The 17,053-nt window shown below is 42.5% G+C and overlaps 1 protein-coding gene across 1 annotated transcript in view; it reads right to left on the minus strand.

The window, feature by feature from the left end:
* BCAT1 (branched chain amino acid transaminase 1) overlaps positions 1–17,053 on the minus strand; it is a 136,908-nt gene that overhangs the window by 118,889 nt on the left and 966 nt on the right. The window lies entirely within an intron of this gene.

Raw genomic sequence — 17,053 nt, forward strand, 5'->3', positions numbered from 1 at the left:
AGCTGTCTCTAGTAAGAGAGGGGAACTTCTGAGAGGAAAGACCGGCGGGTGGCGGATGCACCGGATTTTATAGTCAGGCTTGAGGAGGTGGTGTCTGATTTACATAGGGCTCACAGATTGGTTCAATCAGGTATGATGTTTACATAGCGCACTGGGAAGGCTGGTTGCCCCACCCTAATCTTATGTGCACGTGAATTCTCCTCTTGGCGGGCACCAGCTTGTCTGCACTTTACTGTACACTTGGCTGGCAGAGAAGGGAAGATGGAGCCGCCATCTTGAATGTGTCTGGTTCCTAGTTTCTGCCGGCATTCACTGGTGCAAGCTCCCAGCTTGCTGGTCTATGTATGCAGCTCGACTTTACAGGCTGCTCTTCCTTAGAAAATATTTTGGGTTTTCATTAAAAAGAAAAGCCTTACCAAGGACTCCCGTACCCTCACTATCTGCCTAAGTGATTTCTTAACTCCTATATCAGCCTAAGATCTGACGCTTTAAAAGTGTGGCACTTCCTCCTCCTCTCTGTCTCCTGCCACCATGTAAGATGTGCCTTGCTTCCCCTTCACCTTCTGTCATGATTTTAAGATTCCTGAGGCCTTTCTGGCCATGATGAACTGTAATTCAATTAAACCTCTTTTCTTTATAAATCACCCAGTCTCAGGTAGTTCTTTATAGCAGTGTGAAAATGGACCAATACATCCTCACAGCCTCAAGACCTCGAGCAGTGTCTGATGCTTACATAATGGGTACTCCTCAAATATTTGTTCAATAAATGCATTATAAGAATCTCAGTTATCCTGAGGCAAGAGAAAATAAGAGGGTACACATTTTTCTTATTTTTTTGAGACAGAGTTTAACTCTTGTCAATGGAGTGCAGTGGTGTGATCTTGGCTCCCTGCAACCTCTGCCTCCCAGATTCAAGCGATTTTCCTGCCTTAGCCTCCCGCATAGCTGGGACTACAAGCACACACCACCATTTCCAGCTAATTTTTGTTTTTTGGTGTTTTTTTGAGATGGAGTCTCACTCTGTCACCCAGGCTGGAGTACAGTGGCACGATCTCGGCTCACTGCAAGCTCCGCCTCCCGGGCTCATGTCGTTCTCCTGCCTCAGCCTCCTGAGTAGCTGGGACTACAGGTGCCCACCACCACACCCAGCTAATTTTTTTTTTTTTTTTTTTTTTTGTATTTTTAGTAGAGACGGGGTTTCACCATGTTAGCCAGGATGGTCTCGATCTCCTGACCTCGTGATCTGCCCACCTCGGCCTCCCAAAGTGCTGGGATTACAGGCATGAGGCACCATGCCCAGCCTAATTTTTGTATTTTTAGTAGAGAAAGGGTTTCACCATATTGGCCAGGCTGGTCTCGAACTCCTGACCTCAGGTGATCCACCTGCCTCAGCTTCCCAAAATGCTGGTTACAGGGGATACGAATTTTTCCTGCTTGGCTATCAGTTGTACCACTTGCCACATCTCAGGTTTTTCTACATTTTGGCACCAGCTGCTCTGGTTCTTCCAGTTTTAGGGTCTTTTGATCAAGATATTTTGGTTTCCTCTATAGAAACAAGGCTCCATAACATTCTTCTTCTTCTCTCTCTCTCTAATTAAGCTATTGCTGTATTAGCACTTGTAAGCTACCCAGTGACTGCAGGACATGACTGCCCCACCCTCTGGTCTGTGCCCAAGGTGAAATGGATGTGGTAATGATTCTTCCACGGACCAAGTGGATCCAGTGAGTTGCCTGTAGGACATCCAGAAGGCTCACTGACGGAGTGTTGTGGGAAAGAGCAGAAAGCTAGAAACCACCCCTCATTAGCTCTTTAGTCCAGAGAGGAATCCAGCATGCAAAAATGCAGAAAAAGATGATTTGTCCTCGAGTGGATATGAAGGCAGGGCATTCTGGAGAGAGTCAGGGAGATGGTCAGAGAGCTTAGGTGGCCAGGAAACAGAGCTCTCCATGTGTTTCCACTCATGGAATTCAGGAACTCAATACCAAGTCCCAACAGAATCAACTCATTCCTCTATATTTTCCCACACCCCGCTAGGCCCCGAGTCCAAGTCACCATCGTCTCTTCCCTGCATCCCTGCCACAGCCCCTAGCCTACGCCACAAGGAACTCACCCTTGGCTTCCTCTCCAGAGCACACTTTCCTGACAGTGAATCTTCTAATTTTAGCATCTTTTACAAATCAGGTATCTTGAGAATTTCCCAAGTCATCATGTCTTTGTTCCTTTTTCTTAACAGTTCCTACTGCGATTTATCCCTTTTTCCCTGGCATTTTACTATAAAACAGCAAGAGGAAACCAGGCTACACTTTGAAGACTTGACTTGGAAAGCTACGCCAAATATCCAAGTTCAAACAAATTCTGCTTTCCATGTAACCGTAAGACACAATTCCACAGTTTCATTCCACTGTATAACAAGGAGCCTTTTTCCTCCAGTTTCCCTAAACATGTTCCCTAAAAAGGGTCCCTAAACAAACCTTTCTCAGCCTTCACCAACAACACATTATGAAAACCTACACTTCTACCAACCTTCTACAATGACTTTGATATTCTCTAAAATGAAACACATTTTCTTTACCACGCTCACTTCCAAGTCCTCACCAGCAGCACCTTTAATATCCCTACTTCTACTAACAGTCTTTCTAAGGCAAGCTAGGCTTTTCCTATCATGCTCCTCAAAATTCTTCCATATGTGGACCAACACTCAATTCAAAAGCCACTTCCACATTGTTTAGGTATTTGTTACCGTAGCACACCATTTCCAGGTACCAAAATCTGTATTCGTTTACTACTGCTGTTGTAACACATGACTGCAGACTTTGTGGCCTGAAAGTACACAAAATTATTCTGGTCTTTTTTTTTTTTTTTTTTGACAAAGTCTCACTCTGTAGCCCAGACTGGAGTGCAGTGGCACAATCTCAGCTTACTGCAATCTCTACCTCCCGGGTTCAAGTGATTCTCCTTCCTCAGCCTCCCAAGTAGCTGGGTCTACAGGTGTGCACCACCACACTTGGCTAATTTTTGTATGTTTAGTACAGACAGGGTTTCACCATGTTGGCCAGGCTAGTCTCAAACTCCTGACCTCAAGTGATCTGCCTACCTTGGCCTCCCAAAGTGCTGGAATTACAGGCATGAGCCACCAGGCCCAGTGTTGAAACTACACAAAATTATTATCTTATGGTTCTGGAAGTTCCAAATCAAGGTTTCAGCAGAGCTGCATTCCTTCTGGAGGCTCTAGAGTGAGAATCTGTTTTCTTGGCTTTTCCAGCCTCTATAAGCCACCTGCATTCTTTGGCTCATCCTCATCCTCAGAGCAAGTAATGGAGCTCTTTAAATCTCAATCTCTCTCTCTGTCTCTCTCTCTCACACACACACACACACACACACACACACCCCTTGCTTCCACTGTGGCATCTCCTTCTCTGATTCTGCTTCTGACCCAATGCCTCCCTCTTATAAAGACCCTACTGATTGTACTGGACCCATTTAGATAATCAAGGATAATCTCTCCATGTCAAGATCCATAACTTAATCACAATCTGCAAAAATCCCTTTTACCATGAAAGCTTCTAGGGATTAGGCTATGGGCCTCCTTGGGGGCTGTGATTCAGCCTACCACATTCACCAACCCCCTATTATGGGCCAAGCATTGGACGACATATTGTTGCACAGTGGTAAAAAACTGGACATGCTCTCTGCTCTCAAGAAATATATGGTCTAGTGGAAGAGTCAGATATCAATCCCAAAATCACATAAATAATCACCCCGATACAATCATTGCAAGTTGAGATGAGGGCACTGAAGGCCTGGGAAACACGGGAGTCCCAAGTCTCTTTGAGGAAGTAGCATCCAATCTGAGGTTGGCAGGGTGATAAGGCACCGCTGGATGGGGACTCAGAAGAAGACCTTCTAGGCAGAGGCATCAGCAAGTGCGGAGGCCCTGAAGAAAAACAGTTTGGGGGATGAGGGAGGTGGAAACGACAAAACAAGATGAGACTGTAAAGATGAGAAGGACCAGATCCCTTGGGAACTTCTGGAGCACAGTGGGGACTTCGGGTTTTATTCAAAACCTAACAGGAAGAGGTTGAAGAGGTTTTTTGCTTAAAAAAACTTTTTGTTGTTTTTTGTCTGTTTGTTTGTTTTTGAGACAGGGTGTCACTCCGTAGCCCAGGCTAGAGTGCAGTGACGTGATCACAGATCACTGCAGCTCCTCCTGGGCTCAAGTGATCCTCCCACTTCAGCCTCCCAAAGTGCTGGGATGACAGTGCTGGGGCTGTGAGTCACCATGCCCCACCGGGTTGAGGAGTTTTTAAAGCAGGTGACTGATGTGATCCCTCTGCCCTGGAGAACAAATTGGGTCCGAGAGACAAATGGGGATGAGAAAAAACGGAAACACATATATTCAGTGAAGAGAAGACAGTGGCCTAAACTGGGCACATTATAGTAGTTAAAATAGATAGGACTGCATAGACGTAAGATAAGTCTTGGGCCAAAAGTGACTCATAAGACTTGAAGGAATTTGGTGTATGATTCAAAGGTCTGGGATATGGCCATAGGTGTAGCTGGCATATGAGGAATGTAGCAAATTAACGGAAATGAGAAATTAAAGGGACTAAGATGCCAAGAATGGGAACGGGACATCCACATGCACCTTAAAATAAATGGGAAAACAGCACATGGGAGGGAAGAGAGGAGGTAAGTGCTAAAATCTACAGTGGATAATGGGGCCAGAGGGACTGGGATGTTTTCCAATGATGGTTAGAGGAAGAGAGAGCACAGACTGCTGGTCTGAGTAGCAGAGAGCAGATGCTATGCGAGGAGTCTCATGTGGAAACAGTACTGGGCAGGGTGAGGGCATCAGCCCCACTCCTGCCCTGGATGAGGGGCAGAGAAAATGAGCAGCCTCCACTTTAAAGATTGGCAGAGAAATGACCTCACCTAAGACCAGGAGGAGCAGGAAACATTTAGGGAAGATAAAGTGGAGTGTGGTAATATTGGTTGCAAAGGGTATTGTGGGCAGATTTGAGTGGGAGGGTCTATTGTGGGTCGAGTTAAGAAAGAAAATGCAGAGCATCAAGAGAGTGAAGGTGATGGGGACAATGTGGAAACAGTGACATGGGGAATTTAACTGGGTGCTGGGTTGCCAATGCTTTAAGTCCCAAGAGTGCATTCCGTGGGGGATGTTGGGTGGTTAGGCCTCTCTGTATTTACCAATGGGCTGGAAGGGAAGCCCAGCATGCTTTTCCTCAAAGTCTTCTATGATTAGGGAATGAGCAAGTGAGTCTGGGCCCGGGAGTGTGGGGTTGTGTAAAAGTGCTCTTACCGCCGCGTTCATCCGGTCTCCTTACGTGGTTCTGCTTAAATGTCACCTCCCAATACAGCCTTTCCACATACACAGAACCTTGTGCAGACTTCTACTGTAGCACCTACTATATGCACTCTATTGCCTTTGCTATTTATTTCTTTATTGAGATGCAGTCTTGCTCTGTCACCCAGGCTAGAGTACAGTGGTGCAATCTCGGCTCACTGCAGCCTCCACCTCCCAGGTTCAAGCAATTCTCTGCTTCAGCCTGCCGAGTAGCTGGGATTGCATTGCATGCCACCACACCCAGCTAATTTTTGTATGTTTAGTAGAAACGGGGCTTCACCATGTTGGTCAGGCTGGTCTCGAACTCCTTGCCTCAGGTGATCTGCCTGCCTCGGCCTCCCAAAGTGCTGGGATTATAGGCATGAGCCACTGCACCCTGCCACCTTTGCTTTTTTTGTATCTCTCCCTAAATAGAATTGTTTCTCAAGAGTGAGAATAATGCTTGAATTATTTCTGTTTTCCTATTACTGGGTACAAAGTCTGGTAGCCTTGGTAGGAGCTACATAAATGTTTAATTAAGTAAAACTTAGCCATTGTTTGCTGGTCATTATTGTACTATATATATGGTAGATTTGAAGAAAAGTTTAGACATTCTTCATATAATGTTTACTGTGAATCATTACAGTGTGTATACTGTGAAGTATACATATTATATTTAACTTGCTTTCTTAATAGATAATTTTCAGTTAGTTAAATTAAATACAACACTTTGGAAATATTGTCAAAAAATATGTTACTGTTCTTAACTAAAATTTGCTTAAATGGCCGGGTGCAGTGGCTCATGCCTGTAATCCCAGCACTTTGGGAGGCTGACGCAGGTGGACCACCTGAGGTCAGGAGTTCAAGATCAGCCTGGCTAGCGTGGCAGAACTCTGTCACTACTAAAAATACAAAAATTAGCCAAGCGTGGTGGCAGGCATCTGTAATCCCAGCTACTCGGGAGGCTGAGGAGAATCGCTTGAACCCGGGAGGCTGGAGATTGCAGTGAGCCGAGATCACACCACTGCACTCCAGCCTGGGTGACAGAGCAAGACTCTGTCTCAAAAATAAAAATAAAAATAACAAAATAAAATTTGCATAGGTACCAATATTTCAGATTTTCTTGATAATGGCTCTGGTGTCAAGCTAATTTCATTATAAGGCTTCAATTTTAATTCAATTTTGATTATAATAAACTCACATGTGTCAAAAATCAAATATATAAATATATACAGTGAAAGGCTCAGGGTGACTTTCTTTCTATCTCTACCTGAGAGAGCTTACTGGTTCTTTCCTCAATTGTTTTCTTTTAATGTCATTATTTTTTACACCCAATGACTATGCAAATAACTTCCAATCTTTGTAATCACAAACAATGCTGCAATAAATAATCTTGTTCATAAGTCATTTCACATGTATACAAGTTAATATAAGGCACTTTTGATTAAACTAAATATTAACAATGATGTTGAATCATTAAATCTATTGCAAACTATGCAGTTACGTTAACATGGTTAAAACAGTCTCTCATTTCAAGCTTCGAAGTGTTGTCCTTGAATATCAAGTGGTAGACTGAAGTACTCCTGTACATACTGTTCTAAGAACATTGATCAAGAAGGAAGGTGCCAGTTAACCAGCAAATACAACATTAACACACTCAGTTATTAAGGAGCATAAACTTTATTGACATCCTACATCTATATATTCATGGAACTACTGATGTTATTAATAAAATATTTGCTGTATGGCCGGGCGTGGTGGCTCACGTCTGTAATCCCAGCACTTTGGGAAGCTGAGGTGTGCAGATCACCTGAGGTCGGGAGTTCAAGACCAGCCTGACAAACATGGAGAAACACTGTCTCTACTAAAAATACAAAATTAGCCATGCGTAGTGGTGCACGCCTGTAATCCCAGCTTCTCAGGAGGCTGGGGCAGGAGAATCGCTTGAAGCCGGGAGACAGAGGTTGCAGTGAGCCGAGATCACGTCATTGCACTCCAGCCTGGGTAATAACAAGAGCAAAACTCCGTCTCAAAAAAACAAATAAAAAAATTTTTGCTCTAATGTTACTGAATTTTTAAAAGCCAGTTTAGTTAATATCATGCTTTATAACCAAGTAATGGTTATATGTTATATGATTAATGTTATATGATTTCTTTTAAATAAGCATAAAGACTCACGGAAAACTATCAGCAGAACCAACCATGAATGGTTGATGTGTATAACCAAAAGAAAAAGGAAATAAGTTATCAGGAGACTTTTGAAAGTAAATATAGTAGGTGCCAGAACTTTCCACAGGGAGTTTGAGAAATCCTTTTTCTCGAGGCATTTAAATGGAATAGAACCGAAAGCTAGAAAAATAAACTCAAAAGAACAATCCTTCTTCAGCAGAAGTAAAAGCTCAAAATGACCTAATAGATTTTTTCTTTCAAAATTCTAGGATTCAATGAACACTGCTCTAAGTGCCTCTTTTGTTGGATTTGTTTGTCAGGGTATGCATTCATTAGTTTGCTTAAAAACTGCATTGTTTGCAACAAAGAAAAACATGTTGAACAGTATCGGAATTGGTTAAGATTCCCAAACACATGACTTTGTTCTAGATTCTAAGACCATTCCAAGGATGTTTGCCTTTACATACTGCCTTAATCTGAAAACTAGTGATTGAACAGTCTGGCATTACTGAGGTTGTTCATTATGATTTTTGTGGTGTTCAGTTTACATTCCTATGTAGCATCTTTTTGTATGAATTTTCCTACAATCAATTTAAAATCAACCAGCTGTGTGGTTTGCCAGTAGATACATATAGCAGCTATATGAGTTTGGCAATAGGCATTAAGACCATGTAAATACTTTACATTTCTCTGTGTTTTTATAACACTCTATCTTTTGGAAATCAATTAAAGCTTTAACGAAATCCAAGTGTGGAAAGATCTATGTACCGTTCAAAAACAGAGAAGTATAAAACAGAATCAATTAATCTGAATCTTGAAAGTTCAGAAACAGGCGCTCGATTTAACTCAACTAGTATCTGTAAAGCACCAACAATGGTGCAAGGTTCATGCCAGCGTAGAAGAAAAGGTAAGTGCAGAGGAGTTGCAGCGTATGATCAATATCTTATTAGTGCAAGGTTCATGCTAGAACAGAGGAAAAGATAATAAGCACAGTGGAATGAAAGCATTGATCAGTATCTTATTTCCTGACTTCAAAATGTAAATCTATGCACACCTTCCCACCTTTCGCCCATGTTCATTCCACTGCAAAAACATGATCACTGTTCTCACAAGGTGTCTGGGGAGTGGGCTGCACGGTGAGCAATGTGGTGCAAATTATAGATAGGATGGAGGGAATTAAAAACCAGTAAATGTAAATATAAGAACTCATTTTGAGGTAGATCAAATCCTCTATTATGACCAGAGAAATGCATGCACATAGAATAGGTGTAGGTGGATTTTAAAAGGTCTCATGCACTAAGCTAAACGCAGGAGACAATGGGGAAGCCATCGATTTTGAGTGGTGGAGTGAGATCGAACAGCACGTAATGAAAATTAAGCTTCAGACCAATTGGGAGACTTCTGGAATAATTCAAGCAAGAAGTAGTGAGAGCATAAACCAGTATGCACGGCAATGGGAAAGAGAGAACTTGTAGTTTCAGAGAAGACAGAGTCCACAGGACATGGTACCTGATTGAATATGTAGAATAAGAGAATAAGAAAGAAGTAAAAGATGGTTGGCTGGGCATGGTGGCTCACACCTGTAAACCCAGCACTTTGGAAGCTCGAGGCGGGCGGATTACTTGAGGTCAAGAGTTCTAGACCAGCCTGGCCAACATGGTGAACCTCATCTCTACTAAAAATACAAAAATACAAAGCCGGGTGTGGTGGTGGGCACCTGTAATCCCAGCTACTGGGGAGGTGTGGGGAAAAGAAAGATCAGACTGTTCTGTGCCTATATAGAAAGAAGTAGACATAAGAGACTCCATTTTGTTCTGTATTTGAGATGCTGTTAATCTGTGACCCTACCCCCAACCTTGTCCTTGCAAGAGACATGTGCTGTGGTGACTCAAGGTTTAGCGGATTTTGGGCTGTGCAGGGTGTGCTTTGTTAAACAAGTGCCTGAAGGCAGTACGCTTGTGAAAAGTCATCACCATTCTCTTAATCTCAAGTACCCAGGGACACGTACACTGCCAAAGGTGCAGGGACCTCTGCCTAGGAAAGCTAGGTATTGTCCAAGGTTTCTCCCCATGTGATAGTCTGAAATATGGCCTCGTGGGAAGGGAAAGACCTGATCGTCCCCCAGCCTGACACCCATGAAGGGTCTGTGCTGAGGAGGACTAGTACAAGAGGAAAAAAGGCCTCTTGGCAGTTGAGATAGAGAAAAGCATCTGTCTCCTGCCCGTCCCTGGGCAATGGAACATCTCGGTGTAAAACCCGATTGTATGTTCTGTTTACTGAGAAAGGAGAAAACCGCCTTAGGGTGAAAGGTGGGACTTGCTAGCACAACGCTGCTCTTTATGCACTAAAAAGGTTTATGGAGATGTTTGCATATGCCTATCAAAACACAGCACTTTTCCTTAAACTTCACAGAGATCTTTATTCACATGTCTTACTGCTGACCTTCTCCCTACGATGATCCTATTATCCTGCCACTTCCCTTTTTCTGAGATGGTAAAGATAATGATCAATAAATACTGAGGGAACTCAGAGACCGGTGCTGGAGTGGGTCCTCTGTATGCTGAGCGCCGGTCCCCTGGGCCCACTTTTTCTTTCTCTATACTTTGTCTCTGTGTCTCATTTCTTTTCTCAAGTCTCTTGATCCACCTAACGAGAAACGCCCACAGGTGTGGAGGGGCAGGCCACCCCTTCAGGGAGGCTGAGGCAGGAGAATTGCTTGAACCCAGGAGATGGAGGTTGCAGTGAGCCGAAATCGTACCACTGCACTCCAGCCGGGGCAAGAGAAACACTCTGCCTCAAAAAAAAAAAGGATGACTGGTCTTGGGCCAAATATACACCCTTCCTACAATCAGCTGTGGCTAAGGTGGGGTCAGGTCACCTGCTAGGAACATGGCCATATTGGCCTTCTCCTTAGACAGGTACTACAGGTAGGGGAAATTATCTAAGTGGGAAGTAGGAAGGCTAGGCACCCCAAACTCCTACACTCCACTAAGAAATTGCATATTAACCTTGGCTAAGAAAACACCCACACACACTTCCAAACTAGTTGAAGATCAAAGAAACTGGGGTGCAGATGGTATGAACCGAGTTCTATTCTGTGACTATATACCTTAGATCTTGATGAGATGAAACAAAGAAGAAAGTGATAACTTACGTGCTGTGAACAAACAAACCATTGGTTGTTTATCTCGAACTAAAAGGCAAGTGATTGGAGATTTTCAACATTCAAATGGCAGCGTGAAGATTCTGCTTATATAGTTTCATATCTAAGCTGACTGCAAAGGCAAGAGCCAATAGCTCTCCACTGCTCTGAAAAATAAATCATTTCAGTCTTTTCTACCTATCTTCCATGCTATATGCCCTCTATTGTCCTGGCTTTAATAACCACTAATTTAGATATAAAACTTTGTGTCTAAATGTGTTTGTACATTTCGCAAAAGACTGGCCATACTTTTCACAAGATTTACAAACCGGCCAGGTGCAGTGACGATGCCTGTAATCCCAGCACTTTGGAGGCCAAGGTGGGTGGATCACTGGAGCCCAGGAGTTCAAGACCAGCCAGCACAACATGGAGAAACCCCATCTCTACAAAAAAATACAAAAATTTGCCGGGCGTGGTGGCACATGCCTGTGGTCCCAGCTACTCAGGGGGTTGAGGCAGGAAGATCATTTGAGCCCAGGAGGTTGAAGCTGAAGTAAGCCATGATTGCACCACTGCACTCCAGCCTAGGTGACAGAAAGAGACCCTAACTGGGGGAAAAAAAAAAAAAAAAATTACAAAGCGGTGTCAGACCCAAGAAAGCCTAGAACCTGGAGAGATCAATAGCACAATAGACTAGGAGTCTGTCTACTTTCTCATTTTGCTCTTTTATTTGTATTGTTTATTTATTTATTATTAAGCAATTCTAGTAAGTTTTCTGATGCTTTCCTTAGAAGAATGTTTTCAGTTAAAGTAGTTTGCAGCTGGGCACGGTGGCTCACACCTGTAAGCCGACCACTTTGGGAGGCCGAGGCGGGTGGATCATGAGGTCAGGAGATCGAGACCATCCGGGCTAACACGGTGAAACCGCGTCTCTACTAAAAATACAAAAAATTAGCTGGGCATGGTGGCGGGCACCTGTAAGGAGGGTGAGGCAGGAGAATGGCGTGAACCTGGGAGGCGGAGCTTGCAGTGAGCCGAGATCGCACCGCTGCACTGCAGCCTGGGCAACAGAGCAAGACTCCGTCTTAAAAAAAATAAATAAATAAAAAGTAGTTTGCATGACATTTAGAAAATGGAAAGCAAAAGCACCAGTTAAGCAAGGAAGTCCTGCCTCAAACCTGCACGTGTTTCTTCTGTAAACACCAGCACTATTCTTGTACGTATACAGAGCACCCACTGACACTGAAAACCATGGAACCCTGAGTCATGTGTTATGCTTCCCCGTGTAGACTTTGCAGCTGTCTTTTAACTCTACCTTTTATCTTCAAAGTTCAAGGAAACATTTATTATGATTTCAAATTCCTGAACTCACATGTAGTCCTAAAGTCAAAACAATATAACTTGGTATCTAAATCAACTGAAATGAAATGAAATGCACTTGGCAAAATCACCCTTTTACGTAGTGGTGGAATGCTAACAACTGCCCTGTGACCATCCTGTGCAAATCCACTCTTGGCCTCATCCCAGGATATACCCAAACTTCGTCTCAACCGTGTCTCTTTGTCAGTCACGTTAAGAGACAGTTGTGGAATGTTTGGTCTAGAATATCCCAACAGGTGCTCCTTCCGTCTCGATTTCTATGGAGTCAAATAGAATTTGATCTGTAATCCTATGTCCAGGCTTCCTAAGTCTTCCTAAAGCAGATATCCATTTATAGTCAAAACAGCAAAAACAGTTCTCACACTGAGAGACAAACTGTAAATGCAATTGATCAAACATTCAAATCTACACATCGAAATAAAGAACTGACAAATGAATTGGTTCTTTTTAGATTAAAGACTATTCTTAATGGAGCTAGCTGGGTTTCACAAGTATTTCACAACTTTCAATCAAAAAGAGCCAATGTTTTTCAGCATGACTTCGGATTATTACTTGCAATTTCCTCTATTTTTTCTTTATTGATCTTCCCTGTTTCCATTCCTCCATTTTCCTGTATTTTTGCGACATAACTATCTCTTTCTTTTAGATTTTATTTTTCCCATTAATTACTGAACACAAGAAAAATGTTTTGCAAAATAGTCTTTCCCACCAAAAACGTATGACAGTAGAAAAATGTTTATGTGACATGCTATGCTGTATTCATAAGGTAGTCTAATTTCTAAGCTATTTTAAGGATATGAGTACTCAATTTTTAGGGGAAAGATAATTTAGCTTTGTAGACTTCAGAGGACAAATTATAAGCATAGTTGAAATTGATGCCTGAACCCTGGTGTTCCAGGAAAGATAGATTCTCCTTTGCCTTCACCATTGACATTGTGAGTCACCGACAAGGTCTTATGATGAAACTGTTTACCAATATTTGCAAAGTTGAGTTTATGAATAAAAGCACGTAAATGCTTAATTTGAAACATTTAAAAAATGTGAGTTGGACCTCACATTTATGTCTTGGCTGAACTGCATACAATCCCATTACAGTGGCCTTAGTTGAATGGACAGAGGCTCCGGAAAGGCCATCAGTAGGAACATTTACCATATGTCAGGTGAAATGTATAGACCGTTTGGACAGCTGTTAAGGGGATAATGTTACAATACAAAGGCTGCCTATATTTTTGACCATAAAATGAGCAGATCAGCCATCGTTTCTGTCAGGCCTCTGAGCCCAAGCCAAGCCATCGCATCCCCTGTGACTTGCACGTATACACCCAGATGGCCTGAAGTAACTGAAGAATTACAAAAGAAGTGCAAATGCCCTGCCTCGCCTTCACCGATGACATTCCACCACAAAAGAAGTGAAAATGGCCGGTCCTTGCCTTAAGCGATGATATTATCTTGTGAAATTCCTTTTCCTGGCTCATCCTGGCTCAAAAAGCTCCCCCACTGAGCACCTTGTAACCCCTACTCCTGCCCGCCAGAGAACAACCCCCCTCTGACTGTAATTTTCCTTTACCTCCTATAAAACGGCCCCACCCTTATCTTCCTTCGCTGACTCTCTTTTCGGACTCAGCCCGCCTGCACCCAGGTGAAATAAACAGCCATGTGGCTCACACAAAGCCTGTTTGGTGGTCTCTTCACACGGACGTGCATGACAGTTTCCTCCTGTGCTCAAAAAGAATGATAGCACATGCCTGTAATCCCAGCACTTTAGAAGGCTGAGATGGGCAGATCGCTTGAGGCCAGTAGTTCCAGACCAGCCTGGCCAACATGGCAAAACTCTGTCTCTACAAAAAAATACGAAAATTAGCTGGGTGTGGTGGTAATCCCAGCTTCTCAGGAGGCTGAGGCACAAGAATTGCTTGAACCTAGGAGGTGGAGGTTGCAGTGAGTAGAGATCACTCTGCAGCACTCCAGCCTGAGCAACACAAGTGAGATTCTGTCAAAATAAATAAATAAATAAATAAATAAATAAATAAATAAATAAAGAGAGAGAGAGAGAGAGAGAGAAAGGAAAGAAAAAAGAATGACAGCATCAGATAGAAACTAGAGTATACCCAGGACAATTATGTCTGTAGTGGAAGGTCCCAGATTCTCACTCTCCAATATAGTAACCAAACCTTCCTGAGCATAAGGTTGATCATGCCACTGGGTTTCCCTGGGGTGGGTGTCTGTTATTTAAAGAAATTGTGGTTACCGACACTAAAGGGAAACAGAGAAAGTTGTTTATTTTCCAACTTCCTATACCAATTGAGAAGAGGCCATTTAAAGAAGCTGGCAACCTGAAACCCCAAAAGATGTAACTAGTCGAAAGGCTCAAGATAGCCACCATTTAGAAACAATCTTTCATTTATGCACAGAAATAATTTACTCATAAGCCCAGCCCTCTCAGTTAGGTTAATAACACCACTCTCAGCTTTCCAGCTGTTTACTTCCCTTGCTTTATTTCTAGAAAGGAGAATAAGGAACAAAATATATAATTATGAAAACAATTGGAATGTCAGCCTACAGACAAAACTGAGACAAAATTTATATAAGGAGAGAGTAAACTGAAGTCATATTTGAGGACTGCAACCAAGGAAACACCAAATCAAGTTGCCCTGAATATATACAGCAGTTACTAGTGGGTTTTTAAAAGAAAAAAGAGGCAGTTTCTAAGTTGTTTGAGAAGAATTTATATTAAAATAACATAAACTATATAAACTATTGATAGGCTAAACATTGTTTTTTGTATCACAAATTCCAGGAACATAATGAGTGAGGCAGTCAGTCAGGAACAAAACGTCTTTAAATAATTGCTCCCGTGCATGGCTACAGGGGGTGTGGCTGAAGTGTCACACTCCTGTGTCTCTGGGCCTGATAAATTGTGTAGCCTTCACAAAGCTCAGATCGCCCTGAGCTATTTTTCTTTTTTCAGAGAGTTGCGCAACTACTGTCAGAAAGCACCTCTTGGTTTTAGTTCACGGTACAAACCTCAGTTGTGATCAAATGTTTTCAACTTCCTTTCATAATAAGGTTTTAAACTCATTTCAAATAACTAGATCTGGTTCTAATGGGCTGAAAAGCAAGAGAAATTCTTGCGTACAAATGGAAAAAGCTCTTTTTCCCCCTTTCTCTCTGTACTTCTGAAATCAAATGAGGCCGGGCGCGGTGGCTCACGCCTGTAATCCCAGCACTTTGGGAGGCCGAGGCGGGCGGATCACAAGGTCAGGAGATCGAGACCACGGTGAAACCCCGTCTCTACTAAAAATACAAAAAATTAGCCGGGCGCGGTGGCGGGCGCCTGTAGTCCCAGCTACTCAGGAGGCTGAGGCAGGAGAATGGCGTAAACCCAGGAGGCGGAGCTTGCAGTGAGCCGAGATCGCGCCACTGCACTCCAGCCTGGGCGACAGAGCGAGACTCCGTCTCAAAAAACAAAACAAAACAAAAACAAAAACAAAAAAAAACAAATGAAATTACTCATTATTGACACTTATCAGAAGAAAATATCGACCAGCATTAAATTCTTGTCCTCCTCAACCCCCACCTCTTTTTTTCTTTTTTCTAACCACCACCCTTTTGTTAGGCCAGCTTAACTAGCTTTATATCTCTGAGCCTAGCCTGAGGGGCCACATCCTGTGTCTGGAATGTAAAACCCCTCTTCCCACTAGGCCTCCGGTCTTCCCTACACACACACACACACACACACACACACACACACACACACAGAGACTTCCCTTGCCTCCATCCCATTCACATGTGTATTATTTTTAAATCTCCATCTAAATTTATTAAGTCATAATACAGACTTACCATTTTTGTACACATGCTACTCAGTGTATATGCTATGTTCCTTATCCAGTTGCCCATTCTGTATGTGTCCATCTTAAAATACAAGCTCATGCATGACTCAAGCCTGGAGAATTTGCTGAGGACAAAGGCAGTCAAGATGCCATGTGCAAATAACATTTTTTTAAAAAATTAAGCTTGTGATAGCAATACATATTTAAGAGGTAAGTGGAAGGATGTTTGAAATATTGTGATAAAACTAACTTAACGGAACCTCCCATACTTCTTCGATCACACCTAGAATACAATCGTTTCTTTCTTAATCTTAGGAAATATCAGGGAACAGAAAAGAGACAACTTGTAGGTATCTAGTTTCCCATGTTATAAAAGTACCTTGTGAAAGGGACAGGGGTTTTTGGACCTACAAAAATGCGTCATCAGCCACAACTCCACATGGACAGGAAAAAGCTGCAAAAGCAAGACTGTTCATTCTTTTAGTTTTCTCCTTTTACTTACTAAAGCTATAATCAACTAAAGTGTGTTTTTCATCTAAAATAAAACAAGCATGAGGAAGCCAGAAATAGAACCTCTAACTATAGAAGAAAGGTTGCATGATCTCTGTTGAATACAAAATACACAGTTTCCACTCGGTTACTGTTTAACTGTAGTGAAAGTTTTTGTTTGGAACAAACGCACTATTTACATATTATTTCTTCTAACTGAAACTATGGTCTGGGATGGGTTGTAGATAAGAGCAGTTTAGAACCATGCTTCATCTCCCTCCTTCGAAACTCCGAAACGTGGCTTTATTTCTACCACAAGTTCAGATTGCATTATGGTCATCTCAATTCCAAAATATTAGATGGCAAGAATATCTGCCCATCCTTCACTTTCCTTAGAAAACGTTGTTCTTCGGATTTTAAATGCGATTGCAGTTTTCCAGTGTGTGAAACCAGGAAAGCAAAACACTCAGCGATGTACATACCTACACCTAAATCATCAGAAATAATAGGCAGCTAGGCTAATTATCCTTGATTAGCAAGATCAGAGCCGTAAGGGTGCTCACTGGTTTAACAAATGAATGCCCTTAGGCGTCTATCATTTGTAACTCCTAGAAGCTTTAATTTCCACAAGAAACAAAAATAAGACAAGCCTTCTGCTTTTAACAGCGAAAAGACCGTTTTCCCGCCCCTCTCCACCC

The sequence above is a fragment of the Macaca mulatta genome, chromosome 11, assembly GCF_049350105.2.
Source record: "Macaca mulatta isolate MMU2019108-1 chromosome 11, T2T-MMU8v2.0, whole genome shotgun sequence".
Taxonomy (NCBI): Eukaryota; Metazoa; Chordata; class Mammalia; order Primates; family Cercopithecidae; genus Macaca; species Macaca mulatta.